We start from the raw sequence: 11,475 nt of genomic DNA, 5'->3' as shown, positions 1-11,475 counted from the left end.
GTTTTTAAAAAACAGTTAGTACCACATTTAAATTCTGGGCACACACTTAGCAGACTTGTGAGGGGAACTGTAATATATTTTAGGATCCAAATACTTCTTTATTTAGGAATCTGAAAATTTTATATTTCTAATGTGTTATGTCATATAATTTTTTAATTAAACAGTACTATATATGTGTGTGGATGTGTACACATACATATGATATAAATATTTAAAAATTCAATTTAGTTTTCAGTTTTACTAGGGCCTGTTTCACATCTTCATTCCTTAGGCTGTAAATCAGAGGGTTTAACATGGGAATCATAAGGGTGTAAAACTAAGAGGACATTTTTTCTTGATCTAAAGAGTAGGAAGAACTTGGCCTGAAATATATGAAGAGCATAGTTTCCTGGAAGATTACCACAGCAGTTAGGTAGAAGGTACAGGTGGAAAAAGCTTTGAGCCTCCCCTCAGCAGAGTGGACCTTCAAGACTGAAAGGATAATATAACAATAAGAGGCATGAACTCCTGAAATGGCACTCAGTTCAATGAAGCCAAAAATGGTGAATATCACTAACTCATTGACCTGTGTATCTGAACAAGATAGCAATAGGAGAGAAGGAACATCACAAAAAAAGTGCTTACTCTCATTTGACCCACAGAAACATAAGCGGAATGCTAATGTCATGTGTATCAGAGCATCTGCCATTCCCACCAAGTAAACCCAAGCCATGAGCAGGGAGCACACACCTCTGTGTGTGTGTGGACATGCTGACTGCATACAGCAAGGGGCTGCTGATGGTCTTGGGCCAGTCATAGGCCATAACTGCCCGCAGGAGACACTCACGATCTGCAAAGATACAGAAGACCAAGAATTGCAGAGCACAGCCATGGAAAGAGATTGACTTGTTCTTGGCAAATAGGTCCATCAGCATCTCGGGGCCAATGGCTGTAGAACTGTAGAGGTCACAGAAGGAGAGGTGGCTGAGAAAAAAGTACATGGGTGTGTGCAGCTGGGGATCCATCCTAATCAGGGTTATCATTCCAAGATTTGCCAGAAGATTGAGGATATAAACAAGGAGAAACATTGTAAATGGGATCACTTTGTTCTCAGTGTTATCAGTAATTCCCAAGGAAATAAATTTGGTCAAGGAAGAACAATTCCTTCTATTCATTCTTCTTTGTTCTTGCATAAACTTCTGAGAATATGATCAAGACAATGACACTTGCATGTTGTAACACTTGTGCACATCTTTAAAATAAAGCAGAACGTTGTTTTCTGTAATAATCTTTTTATAGTCAGGAAATTTTCTAGCCATGCCCTCCCTCTTTAGAGAGGCATAGCTGTCTATTCTGCAGTAATTAAAATTATCTGAAAAAGACCTTTGAGAAAATTTGATGTAAATCTTGATGTCGTTTATGAAGTACATTACTTCCTATCAGCTCTTCACTGAGCCTTATCTTTTTTTTTTTTAATGTCAGGGCGTAGATCTGAATGAATTTACATTTCTTCACTGGTTCAAAACCATACGGAAGAGACACTACTGTTGGAGAGAGCATATTCTAAGACATAAGGAAGCCATTTCCTATGCTTGAATATATTCAATTGGGTACAAAAGTGATTACAATCCATGTTTCTCAAAAAAATATGATTAGTTGAAGAATCTTCATTTAGTTCCAGAAGTAATTAGTATATCACTGACTAGTATTAATGAAAAATAATTTTGTTACCTGTTTTAGTTTATCTTGTGTGTAGTATTTGGTGAGATATGAAGTAAGAAAATTATTACTTCTTCTATTCTAGAAATTATTATTTCTCTTTCACATTGTTCATTATTTCTTTGTAGCATGGTTGTTGTCAAAGAAAACTGTCTTAACCAGTGAAAGAAAAAAAACTAAAAGGGAGTGAAGACAACAGAATGTACCATATACGTTTGAATTAATTCATATTTTAAGTTTTTTTTTATTATGAAACAGAAATGAGATGAAGGACAGTACATGCTTTTAAAATACATATACTGCTGTCTATACTATATGTGTGTATTTATTTTCAAGCCTGTGTTTATATTTTAATGTATACAAGAATAGAATGTATTTAATGGATATTTTTTCCCTTCAAGCCCAAGTAAACATGACATATGGTTCACAAGGAGATGAATTTGTACATGTTTTTATTTTTGTTGTGGTATCTGCAGTATTCTTTCAATAAAATAAAACAAAACTTACCTTAAATTCTTGTGTACACTTTCCCAATAATAAAAGAAGTAAAGGCTTTTTTGTGACCCAATAGCAAATACAACAAATAAAATGCTATATTGTGGATATTAACCTATTCAGACAGATTCTTCTGGGAATCTGAGATTCTGAGAAGAAAAGATTATTTCTAGTCATTAAATACTGGTTTAATAAGTAAGCTAGCATAGAATTATTCATTTACATTTTTTCCTCAAAAACTTAAGTATTTTCTCCTATATTCTTTTATTTATTTATTAATTATTATTTTTACTTTATAATATTGTATTGGTTTTGCTATACATCAACATGAATCCGCCTGTTCCCCATCCTGAGCTCCCTTCCCACCTCCCTCCCCATACCATCCCTCTGGGTCATCCCAGTGTACCAGCCCCAAGCTTCCTGTATCCTGCATTGAACCTGGACTGGCGATTCATTTCTTATATGATATTATACATATTTTAATGCCATTCTCCCAAATCATACCCTCCTACCTCTCCCACAGAGCCCAAAAGACTGTTCTATACATCTGTGTCTCTTTTGCAGTCTCGCATACAGGGTTGTCATTACTATCTTTCTAAATTCCATATATATGCGTTAGTATACTGTATTGGTGTTTTTCTTTTCTTCGTCTTCTTTTTTTTTTTCAATGTCTTTGCTTTTTAATGTGCTGTCTAGGTTGGTCATAGCTTTTTTTCCAAGGAACATTCTTTCTGGCTTACTTCACTCTGTGTAATAGGCTCCAGTTTCATCCACCTCATTAGAACTGATTCAAATGTATTCTTTTTAATGGCTGAGTAATACTCCATTGTGTATATGTACCACAGATTTCTTAGCCATTCATCTGCTGATGGACATCTAGGTTGCTTCCATGTCCTGGCTATTATAAACAGTGCTGCGATGAACATTGGGGTACACGTGTCTCTTTCCCTTCTGATTTCCTCAGTGTGTATGCCCAGCAGTGGGATTGCTGGATCATAAGGCAGTTCTATTTCCAGTTTTTAAAGGAATCTCCACACTGTTCTCCATAGTGGCTGTACTAGTTTGCATTCCCACCAACGGTGTAAGATGGTTCCCTTTCCCCCATATCCTCTCCAGCATTTATTGCTTGTAGACTTTTGGATTGCAGCCATTCTGACTAGCGTGAAATGGTACCTCATAGTGGTTTTGATTTGCATTTCTCTGATAATGAGTGATGTTGAGCATCTTTTCACGTGTTTGTTAGCCATCTGTATGTCTTCTTTGGAGAAATGTCTATTTAGTTCTTTGTCCCATTTTTTGATTGGGTCATTTATTTTTCTGGAATTGAGCTGCAGGAGTTGCAAGTTAGAATTTGGAAACCTACCTGAGATGAACAGGTCTTAGGTAGCTGAACAATAGGTAGAGGGCCTTTTATTTTACTAGGAACAATATGACTTAAATCACTAAAGCTATTACCCTTAGGTGTTGGTGTTACTTGGAGAATGAAATGTCAACCCACTCCAGAATTCTTGCCTAGAGAATCCTGTGTACAGAGGAGCCTGGTGGGCTGCTGTCCATAGGGTTGCACAGAGTCGAACACGACTGAAGCGACTTAGCATGCATTGGAGAAGGAAATGGCAACCCACTACAGTATTCTTGCCTGGAGAATCCCAAGGATGGTGGAGCCTGGTGGGCTGCAGTCTATGGGGTGGCACAAAGTCGGATACGACTGAAGCAACTTAGCAGTAGTAGCAGCAGCAGCAGCTGGTGTTATTAAAAACACTCCATTAATTACTTTCCTACTTCTGTATATTCCCCTGTGAATTCACAACTTGTCAAATGCTGAGCTTTCATGCTCCACTCTTGTTACCAAATTGATCTCTGGTAGAAAGAGCACTGCAGGTTGTTTATATTGTGTGCTTCACAGTTACCCTGAAACTATCTCCTCCTTCTCTAGTTAAAGAGGAAACTTAAGGACACTCAAAAAGATCACCCTCTTCATCATTTCCAGTTCCTCTGTGTTTTTGAAACATTCTCCCTCTACACCTCATTTAGGAATAATACTGCATTTCGGTTGTATTTTCTTTCATACTGAAATATAATGCCTGAATCATAATATTCATCATTTTAATAAGTAGAGTTTTTTGGTTTTTAATATATTTTCCAGGTAGTTCAGTCATCACCACTATCTACTTCCAGGACTTTTTCATCAGTTCAATAAAAAGCTCATACATATTAGCTATCACTCCCCCTTCCTCCCTCCCTGAGCCCTGGAAACCATTCATCTATTTTTGATTCCATGTGGTTTCCTGTTCTTTGCCTTGCCCATAAACAGAATCATGCAGTATGTTTGAGTACCTACATTTATTATTTTAATTTGGATAATATAAAATATCACCCAATGAGATTTATGTTTCATTAAAAATAGATATCTTAAAATAATTGAAAGCATGCCTTAAGAAGAAAATGTCTTCCTTAGATACAATTAAAAGAAAAAAATCTATATTTGTTTTTTTCTGGTGCCCCTGGTGACAGTAAAATTCTGTAGGCAAATGTCTACCAAGACATTACTTTTACAGAACATAGTTGTCTGTTCCTCAAACATGGAGTATTGTGATACAGAGTTCACTGCACTGTAGGGTACCAAAGTTCATTATGTCTCCCTGCCACAGGGAGAATGACTATAGGAGTTAGTAGGGGCATAAAGACAGGGTAGTTCTACAAGCAGGGCATCACTTCAGGTAATGTAAAGATTCATTATACATTGAGATACTCCAAGAACTTATGCACCACATCAATATCAAAATATATATAATGCATACTTCTTTTGCACAAGAGACTGTTAGATTAAAAAAAAAAAGTAACAATCTGACAGCGAACATACTTTGTGGAAACTCATTTTTAGAGTATGCTGTATCAAGAAAACTTTCATCTACAAAAGTATACTGAAAATAAATTGTCAGGAATGAAAAGATCACTTTTCCCAGAAAAAGACAAAAGACAAAAACATTATTAAGATCTCATAAATCATCTCCATATCCATCAAAAATTGATGTCCAGTATGGACTTCAGGGAGATCCAACCAGTCCGTCCTAAAGGAGATCAGTCCTGGGTGTTCATTGGAAGGACTGATGTTGAAGTTGAAATTCCAATCCTTTGGCCACCTGATGCGAAGAGCTGACTCATTGGAAAAGACCCTGATGCTGGGAAAGATTGGGAGCAGGTGGAGAAGGGGACAGCAGAGGATGAGATGGCTGGATGGCATCACCAATTCAATGAACATGGGTTTGGGTGGACTCTGGGGGTTGGTGATGGACAGGGAGGCCTGGCATGCTGTGCTTCATGGGGTCACAAAGGGTTGGACATGACTGAGCAACTGAACTGAACTGAACTGACTGAACTGATAATGCTTTAATTTGGATATTTTGAGTTATATAGTAGTAAAATCATATAGCTTTTACATCTTTATGTACAACTTCTGTCATTCATTTTTTTTGGTATATGAAATTTCTCTATACTTATGTATGCCAAGATAGTTTATTCATCCTAATAGTTGTTTAATTTTCCTAGGTACAAACTAACATACAGTTATCTATCTAATCTACAGGAGCAGTCAGTATACTTGATCTATGAAGTTTCACTGGAGCTGGACAAACTATTGATTTATGTATTTTCATGATTGCTTTTATGATACAGGGGAAGCTTGAGAGCAGTGACAAACATTTGCCATTTGGTAATGGGACCAGATACCATGGTCTTAGTTTTTTTAATATTGAGTTTTAAGCCAGCTTTTCACTCTCTTCTTTCACCCATTAAGAAACTCTTTAGTTCCTCTTCACTTCCTGCCATTAGAGTCACATCCTCTACATATGTGAGGTTATTGATGCTTTCAAATTGTGGTGCTGGAGAAGACTCCTGAGAGTCCCTTGAATGACAAGGAGATACAACCAGTACATCCTAAAGGAAATCAACCCTGAATATTCATTGGAAGGGCTGGTACTGAAGCTGAAGCTCCAATAGTTTGGCCACCTGATGAGAATATCGATTTATTGAAAAAGACCCTGGTGCTGGGAAAGATTGAAGCCAAAAGGAGAAGAGGGTGGCAGAGGATGAGATGGTTGGATAGCATCACTGGTTCAATGGACATGAACTTGGGCAAATTCTTGGAGAGTGAGGGATAGGGAGCCCTGGTGTCCCTCCATGGGGACAGGGAGGAAGAAAAGTTCCTGCTGCAGTCCCTGGGGTGACAAAGAGTCAGCACGACTTAGCAACAGAACAGAAATGACAACTTTTAATATCTGTTTTGCTTCCTGGAGGGCTAATAAATGTAAATAACCACTCCTGTGAGCAGTGTATTAGATTCCCAAAATGGAATAACAGGCCACACAGAAGTCATGTTTGAAAGTGTTTGGTCTTCTTAATCTCATACTATCCAGATGGTTTCATGCCACCACTATTTAAGGTTAAAACAGCCTACACATACAGTCCAATTACTAATTTGAACATGAAGTAACTCTATTTTTTAAGATGGTTTTCAAATATTTTCCAATACTGGGATGGATTTACACAGCAGGAGGGTCATATTTTATAGAGACAGATTGTATCATCTGGAAAGGAACTTGGAGGTATTCTAGTTGAAGTCTTTGTCTTACATAAGGGAATCTGAGGGTCAGAAAGGAATAGTGATGTGCTAAGTTCAGAGTGGAATTGCTACCTGGTTCATAGCACATGTCTAAAGCCAGAGATCTCCAGGAAGGTTGAAAGTTGCTGCTTCTGTGTTTATCATAGAATTTTGTACTTATTGGATTACTGAACATTATTTTTTATAAATGTAGCTATACAACCTACGACCCATATGATCTCTGCCTTAGACATACATTGATACCTATGATTAGAGAAAGAGAGAGAGTCACTCAGTCGTATCCAACTCTTGGCAATCCCATGGACTATAACCCATAAGGCTCCTCTGCCCATGGGATTCTCCAGGCAAGAGTACAGGAATGGGTTTCCATTTCCTTCTCCAGGGTATCTTCCTGACCCAGGGGCCAAACTTGGGTCTCCTGAATTGCAGGCAGATTCTTTACCATCTGAGCTACAGGGAAATCCATTATCTACTATTGTTACACTATATTTCTACTTAAGTATTCAAGTGGCAAGGATGAAGGGGTCAGGATATGGGAACTTGCCTGCAGTATTATCCTAGTGCACTGTCATTGATAATGTTGCATTTACACAATATTTGCTACCTGACATTGTTATGTGTATGATAAAAAAATGTGAGATAGAGGCACAAAGAAGGGAAATATGGAGGTGGGAGCTGATGTAGACAGACTCAGTTCAGTTCAGTTGCTCAGTCATGTCCGACTCTTTGCGACCCCATGAATCACAGCACGCCAGACCTCCCTGTCCATCACCAACTCCTGGAGTTCACCGAAACTCATACCCATCGAGTTGGAGATGCTACCCAGCCATCTCATGCTCTGTTGGCCCCTTCTCCTCCTGCCCCCAATCCCTCCCAGCATCAGGGTCTTTTCCAATGAGTCAACTCTTCACATGAGGTGGCCAAAGAATTGGAGTTTCAGCCTCAGCATCAGTCCTTCCAATGAACACCCAGGACTGATCTCCTTTAGGATGGACTGGTTTGATCTCCTTGCAGTCCAAGAGACTCTCAAGAGTCTTCTCCAACACCAGAGTTCAAAAGCATCAATTCTTTGGCATTCAACTTTCTTTACAGTCTAACTCTCACAACTATACATGACCATTGGAAAAACCATAACCTTGACTAGATGGACTTTTGTTGGCAAAGTAATATCTCTGCTTTTGAATATGCTATCTAGGTTGGTCATAACTTTCCTTCCAAGGAGTATGCATCTTTTAATTTCATGGCTGCAGGCACCATCTGCAGTGAGTTTGGAGCCCCCAAAAATAAAGTCAGCCACTGTTTCCACTCTTTCCCCATCTATTTGTCATGAAGTGATGGGACCAGATGCCATGATCTTAGTTTTCTGAGCTTTAAGCCAACTTTTTCATTCTCCACTTTCACTTTCATCAAGAGGCTTTTGAGTTCCTCTTCACTTTCTGCCATAAGGGTGGTGTCATCTGCATATCTGAGGTTATTGATATTTCTCCCAGCAATCTTAATTCCAGCTTGTGTTTTTTCCAGTCCAGCATTTCTCATGATGTACTCTGCATGTAAGTTAAATAAGCAGGTGACAATATACAGCCTTGACATTCTCCTTTTCCAATTTGGAACCAGTCTTTTGTTCCATGTCCAGTTCTAACTGTTGCTTCCTGACCTGCATATAGATTTCTCAAAAGGCAGATCAGGTGGTCTGGTTTTCCCATCTCTTTCAGAATTTTCCACAGTTGACTGTGATCCACACAGTCAAAGGCTTTGGCACAGTCAATAAAGCAGAAATAGATGTTTTTCTGGAACTCTCTTGCTTTTTCCATGATGCAGTGGATGTTGGCAATTTGAGCTCTGGTTCCTCTGCCTTTTCTAAAACCAGCTTGAACATCTGGAAGTTCACAGTTCATGTACTGATGAAGCCTGGATTGCAGAATTTTGAGCATTTCTTCACTAGAGTGTGAGATGAGGGCAATTGTGCAGTAGTTTGAGGATTCTTTGGCAGACAGACTTGAATACACCCAAATATTTAGTGCAGTTTCCTTATTTTGCAGAATGTTGAGAGACTAGTATTATACGTTCTTGCTCAAACTTTTGAGTTATAAATTACTTAAAATATAATTCCATAATTTGTTACTTAAGCGTACAATTTCTGGTAGAAGTAGAATCAGTCAATTCTATTTTTGGTCTTCCATTTAATGGGATGAATTTTTTTTCTTTTTTATATGACACAAGTAGATCATATAAAATGGGTTAATACTTAGATAAAATAATTCTTTAGATGCAGTAATAAATTTCTGTTATAAAGATGGAAATGTGTTATTCATGGCAACATGATGACATATTATTTTGATTGGACTTTATTATATTTCATGGGTTTTCTGCCATAGTGTTGCCTATAAGCAATAATTCCAAAAGAATTTAGATGAATTAATGAAATATGCTAGAGTTAGACTTTTAAAACTTTTATCTAAAATAAGAATTCTCTGTGTATTTTTATTCACCATGAGACCTTTTCATAACATGTCATAATGTCTCACAAATACCACTCTGCGTAACAGAGGCATTTTTTAGGCTTTACTGCCATTTTAAGATATTTTCTCATAAGGGTATTTTACAATGATAGTGAGAAAATCTAAGAACTTCAGTGGCTTTTATCTTTTACAATTTTAATGAATAATTAAGAATTCTTTTCTGTCTTAAGAGATTTTTCAAATATATGGTCAAATCCACACTTTCATAATGAACAAAATTAATGCTCTAGCCTTCAATAAATAAGGGAAAAAAGCAAATAAAATAGTCAAATATCAAGAACTTATAGCTCTTTACTCTTAGTGTAATTAATATGAATGTCTTTATCAATCCATTATATTAGTATACATGCCACTTTATATATCTTCCAAAAAATCTGTTGAGTTTATGCAAATAATTTATGTTATAATGTGTGTGTGTGTGTAACATCTACTATATATATATATATAGTAGATGTTATCCCTCTGTTGATTTTGCCACTGAGATAAAATTAATACTCAAAAATGTTATCTAGTGTTTTCAGTTTATTATGCATTTATTTATTCCTCCATTGTGATCTGGACAACATGGAATTTTCTTTGGATAATGGAGCCAAACCTTCTCACAAACAAGGTGAAATAAAATAATGCTTTAAGTAGACGGTTCTTTGTGAATGACAAAGAGATAAAGAGGACATTAAACAAGGGTCAAGAAGAGGAAAGAAGAGAAAGAAATTGTCATGGAGATAGTGATAAAAATATTGATAATGATAGCCCATTGATGTACTTTATCAAGGTCCTTTCCACTTTCCCTAAATTTTCTTTTTCATTTTTTTAAATCTTTATTCATACAAAATGACAATTAGCATGTATAAGGTGTACAAGGTGAAAATTAGACACATGTGTGCATTATGACTGGGCTTCCCAGGTGGCGCAAGTGGCAAAGATCTTGCCTGCCAATACAGGAGACATAAGAAACATGGTTTTAATTCCTGGGTCCAAAAGACCCCCTGGAGGAGGGCATTGCAACCCACTCCAGTATTTTGCCTGGAGAGTCCCCATGGACAGAGAAGCCTGACAGACCACAGTCCATGGAGTCTCAAAGAGTTGGGCATGACTGAAGTGAATGAGAACACATTGTGACATGATCACCACATAAGATTAGTCAACACATTCATTAATTCACATAGTTACCATTTGGAGTGTTTGTATAATGAAGACAATTAAGATCTACTTTTCTAGAAAATTTAAAGTTTAAAATACAGAATTGTTAACTGAAGTCAAGTATATATTAGAGTCCCAGAAGTTTTTCCTCATACAACAGAAAAGTTGTACACTTTGACAAATATTTCAAACTTCTTTCACCTACCAGACCTTGGAAACAATCAATCTACTCTGTATTTCTATAAATTAATCCTTTTTGTATTCAACATGCATGTGAGATAATACAGTAGTTATCTTTCACTGTCTGACTTCACTTAGAGTAATGACTTCATGGTTCTCCCATGTTGTAGCGAACGAGGCTTCTTTACTTATAAAATATGTGAGCTTGTCCACCTCATAGCTCATTTAATTATCAGATTCCCTGACTAATATTGTTTCATTTACTACGAATAATTTTTAGATTTGTGACTGAATATATCTATCCAAAGACATACTAGTTTTAGATTTTGCTTTGGATTCATAACACTCAATATTTTATTTCATGATTGTTAGGCTTCTATTGAGTTACTTACCTGCTTAGTTAGTTAATGCTTGTTGGTAACACTAGCTTATATTCATTAGTATAGAAACTACAGTATGTCCCATTAAATATAAAGAATGCTCAAAAATCTTTCAGGAAGCACATAACAAATCTTCAGGCAAATTGAAATGTAGGTTAAATGAAAGAATAAACCAATGATATTTGATCAAGTTAGAAAATTCCAGAAAGTTTTCAACAAAGTGGAGGTGCCATATATAAATTGTTGATACATATGAACATGCTGTATTTGGAGACTGTAGCATTTCTAAAATTTGGGCTATACAACAAATGCTCATTTATAACATTGTAAGCATTGGGAAAATTTTGGTTCTCTTGTATGATGAAATATAACTCTAGAAATACAAAACCCAAAATGTGTTTATGTGTGTAAAATATAAACATTTAACCCCAGCTTTTAAGTT

At 36.7% G+C, this 11,475-nt stretch overlaps 1 pseudogene; it reads right to left on the bottom strand.

Moving 5' to 3' along the window:
• Positions 1 to 211: 211 nt before the first annotated feature.
• LOC133240672 (olfactory receptor 5W2-like) lies at positions 212 to 1,157 on the bottom strand (annotated as a pseudogene).
• Positions 1,158 to 11,475: the final 10,318 nt, after the last annotated feature.

This window comes from Bos javanicus, chromosome 28 (genome assembly GCF_032452875.1).
Source record: "Bos javanicus breed banteng chromosome 28, ARS-OSU_banteng_1.0, whole genome shotgun sequence".
Lineage (NCBI taxonomy): Eukaryota > Metazoa > Chordata > Mammalia > Artiodactyla > Bovidae > Bos > Bos javanicus.
Note: the sequence above shows the minus strand (reverse complement) of the source record. Positions and strands in the feature narration are given on the sequence as shown.